This window comes from Fukomys damarensis, unplaced genomic scaffold (assembly GCF_012274545.1).
Source record: "Fukomys damarensis isolate Sample0158 unplaced genomic scaffold, DMR_v1.0_HiC HiC_scaffold_15, whole genome shotgun sequence".
Lineage (NCBI taxonomy): Eukaryota > Metazoa > Chordata > Mammalia > Rodentia > Bathyergidae > Fukomys > Fukomys damarensis.
Window position 1 is genome coordinate 39,920,797 of NW_022900927.1, and position 4,398 is coordinate 39,925,194.

At 43.7% G+C, this 4,398-nt stretch overlaps 1 pseudogene; it reads left to right on the forward strand.

Annotated features, from left to right (window-relative positions):
* Positions 1–2,492: 2,492 nt before the first annotated feature.
* LOC104873062 lies at positions 2,493–4,151 on the forward strand (annotated as a pseudogene).
* The last annotated feature ends 247 nt before the right edge of the window (positions 4,152–4,398 follow it).

Consider the following 4,398-nt stretch of genomic DNA (forward strand, 5'->3'; position numbering starts at 1 on the left):
AGAGAGAGACACTGGGCTATGTTTGGCTCATCGTCTACATGGTGTACAAGTCTGCAGATCTATCTGGACTATGATTATCCAGTAGAAATGTAACATGAGCCACAAATTCAATTTTAAATTTGCCAGGCTGTGGTTCAATCCTCCAGCCTGAACCTCCCAGAGAGGTGAGCTAGAGGTGTGCACCACAATGGAAGCTCCAGTGTTTGTTTTAGTAAACAAAGTTTCGTAGGAACACAGGGACATATATTTGTTTACCTACTGTTTATGGTTTTATTGTTTTCCTATCATTCAACAGTGGCAGAGATGAGCTGCTGAAAAAGAGATAGTTTGGCTGCAAATCAAAAACTGTTTATTATGCTGCCCTTTACAGAATAAATTTTCAACCCCTGGTTTAGCCTAGGAGAATGGTTACATTTAACATACATTTAAAAATTATTTTTCTTCAAGTCCTATAATTCTTTTTAATAATGTACACCATTAGGGCCGGGGATTTATCTCAGTGGCACCCTGGCACCTGCCTTGCAAGTACAGGGTCCTTAGATCCCTGGTACCAAAAATAAAAAAAAGTAACGTCCATCCATGGTAGGTAAATCTTGAAACAACTGTACTGGTTAAAATGTGTACAGATCTGATTTTTAATCCTGGCTCTGCTACTTCCTAGCAATACTGTTCAGGAATTCGGGAGAGGAAATTTTGTACCTAAATGCCCTACTAAGAGTTCAGAAACTTATTACTGTTTCCTTTCGCAAACAAAATATAGGTACATTTGAGACAAAGAAGTAGAAACCATTTTAATCTTGTGTGTATGTTTTTGAAAGGTATATCTCATCTGGAAGGTGATTTTGCAACTGCCCTCCTCAGCGCCAGCCTGGCCAGAACAAAGGAAAGGGAGAAAGTGCATTGCAGGCTCAGGAGGCTGCATGAGACCTGTGCTTCCCCAGGACCCAGGACAGAAAGCATAACAAGGGTCCCCAAAGCTTTCCGGCATTGGAGTGCCCTACACCCTGGAGTAATGCACTATTGTGAGTCTTTTAGTCCATCTCTTAATCTTGTAGAGAAGTTTTCTTCGATCCCTTAGAAGAAGCCAGCTTGAGGTGAGGAGAGAAACACGGCTTGCTCTAGCTTTTGAGATCCGTGAAAGAAAAATGCACACAGTTAACTTTCTTCAAAAAGAGTACAAAGCTTTAGCACCATCTTTAAAAGAACTCTGCCTAGGCTGGAGATTTAGCTCAGTGGTTCCACTGTCTGCCTTGCAAGTGGAAGGACCCAAGTTCGATCCCTGGTACCAAAAAAAAAAAAAAAAAAAAAAAAAAAGAGAGAGAGAGAGAGCTGCCCAGAGGAGGAGTCTGCAGAAGCACAGAGTTGGGAGGTAACCTCAGAGAAGATGGCCAGGGACAGATCCAGACTTAGAGGGCAGGTACTCTTTCTAATGAAAAAGCTCAAAGAACAAAAACAGAAATGTCCCAATGTCAGGAATCAGGATTGAATGATATTTTTAAAAGGATACAGTCCCAATAGAGGAATTAAAATCTTCATGTCACAAATACCTCAAGTCATCCTGTTTCACGTAGGCAAAACACAACTTGAGGAAATAGTAACAGATGCTTTGAATGAAAATTCCCAATTCCAGGAAAGCCAGAAACAGCTTTGACAGGAAGCTAAAGGATGGAAAGAACAAGTGAATGAATTTATCCAGCTGGAAAGGATGCTCCAAGACTCCCAGGGACAAGCAGAACAACTTCTTTCAGAGAAAGAAAGGAAAGCACATCAGGTCACTGGCTCAGTGGTTGCTCAAAACAAAAAAACTGGCTCTGGTGCTTGGAGAAGACATAACACACAGTGGTAATTTGCAACAGGAAACAAAGAGTCAATCAGAAAATGGTCCTCACTTAGGTCAATGGCTAGAAGGAGGTTTGGAAAAACTTGTCGGTGATGCTTTAAATGTTAAACATTTTCTTAAAAAACGTGAAAGGAGAAAGAAGGAACCAACTTTATACTCAGTTCTCTGAAGCAGAGAAAATCAAAGAAGAACTGACAGAGTCTATTCAAACTCTCCAGATTCAATAAGCATCTTGGCACTCAGCAAATACATAGCCTCAAAGGGAGTGCCAGAAGCTTCTGCAGGAAATCAAAATGAAGATTGAAGTGTACCAAGAAAAGGTACTGAGACACCACAGGGAATTAACACTAGAGGTAAAATCCCCCAGTTAGAACCAGAGGAGAAACTTTCCACCCTGGAGTAGATAAGCAGCCATGCCACTGAAAAGCTGGAGACCTTTGCTTCCAGAGGGAGAAGAAGCCCATTCAGAGGCTCCCAGAATCTTCCTCCTCTGGAGTAGAATATTCCAGAGGTGACTCCAGTGATGAGGGAGCAGTTAAGTGACCCTCACAGAGCACCTCTGATACTGGCTTCCTGTCACCACCATCAAAACCACCAGATCCACTGCATCCCAGTGTGGCTCCTTCCCCGGTGTGGTAGAAAGACATGATGACAAGGACAATGTGTGGGACCAGAAAGCACCTGGGGAATTGTGAGGAGCACATCCACAATTTCAACAGATGCCACCCCAATCAGCAGGAGAGCACACTGGCCGGAACAAATAGGACCTCTCCCAAGAATACCAGCAAGCAGGTTTCAAGGTCCAATAGCAGTGTCTCCAAGACATCCCCTGATGCAGTAGTGATCAGCAAAGACCATGAGTACCAAAACAGTCCTTTGCTTGCACCCAGCCAGAAGTTCAGGAAAAACACAGCCCTATCCCTGTTTAGCCAGAAGAACATGGACCTTGCAAAGCCAGGCATCAGGATCCTCATGCCTAATAGCCCCATTAAGAGCAGGACTGAAGTAGATGGCTTTCTGAGCAAGAGCCCTGAGAAACTATACACCATTGAACAGGGTTCTGAGAACACAGTGGTGCCAGAAGTAGCAGCAGAGAAACCCATGGGAGCTTTCTAGGGCCCTGGTGCAGAGGGAGCCAGGCTGGAACTCAGACCCTGAATACACCCCCTAGCATCTCAGGTTCCAGGCCCTGTGACTGCAACCATGGCCATGGGCTCAACTATTCACAGGAACAGGAAAGGTCCATCTCCGTCCATAAATGTGCTAATATTCAATGGAACAACCAATACTGTTACAAAGAGACAGCTGCAAAAAGGACATTTATTGATGATGAAAAAGAGCAGCATTTTGATAAGCAGTTATTTCAGTGTGAGGCAAAGATGATCTACAGATATAGAGATACCATCATCAGGAAGCAATATGACTTCATCCACATCTTGTGATCCACAAAATCATCAGAAAATAACTCACTAAATCCAGAGCTGATGAAAGAAGTCAGAGTGCTCTAAAAATGGCTGCTGCTATTAACAATAAGCTGTTACTGTTCAGCACAGGTAGCAGTGTCTTCTACTGGGGTTTCAACATTATTTATTTTATATGGCATCTCAGATGACTGAAAAAGAGGACACACTGAAAATGCCCAAGGCTGTCAGAAACTTTGTGAATAATTTCATTCAGTTTAAGAAGCCTATTATTGTAGCAGTAAACAGCCCAACCATTGGACTGGGAGCACCCACATTGCCCATTTGTGATGTGGTTTGGGCTAATGAAAAGGCTTGCTTTCAAACCCCCTATACTGCCTTCAGAAGGAGTCCAGATGGCTGTTCTACCACTATGTTTCCCAAGATTAAGGAACAAGCATCTGCCAATGAAATGTTGCTCAGTGGGCAGAAAATGACCATGCTGGATGCATGATGCATGCAGCAAGGAGTTTTGGTTGGGGACCTGCACCCAAGAAATCATGTGGGATCCTGTTTGTATCAAGGAACTCATCTCAGGTGCTCCAGTTGTAGAGAGGAGTCCCAGACAGTCATGCACTGTAACAAGAAGCTGGAGCTGGAACAGAACAAGAGGGAGGGTGAGGTGCTCAAGAAGATCTGGGGCTTGGCCCAGGGCCTTGACTCCATGTTAAAGTACTTGCAAAGGAAAACTGATGAGTTTTGATTGGTGGGCCACGTGTGGAGAATGCTAGAACTGGTCTGAGTGGGTTGTCTGTGCCTCCCAGTTGCCACAATCCATCCTCACAGCCTGAAACACACTCACTGTAGCTCATGCTTGCAAGCAGGACTTCTAGAAAAAATATTTCTGATGAAGTCTCCACAGCACTTAGGATTCATACTGAGATATCAATGGGTTCAGTTCACCTCTACTTAATATGTCCTGTTCTTAGTTAATATGAAGAAACTACTGTCTCTCTATAGGAAAGCCTGTTATTCCAGCACAAGGGGACTGAGTCAGGCAAATGGTGAGTTTAAGTCCAGCCTGGACTGCATAAAGAGACCCTCTTGAAAGATTGTTCCCACTATTCTCTTGGGTCAGTGGCATCTGATTGCCCAACA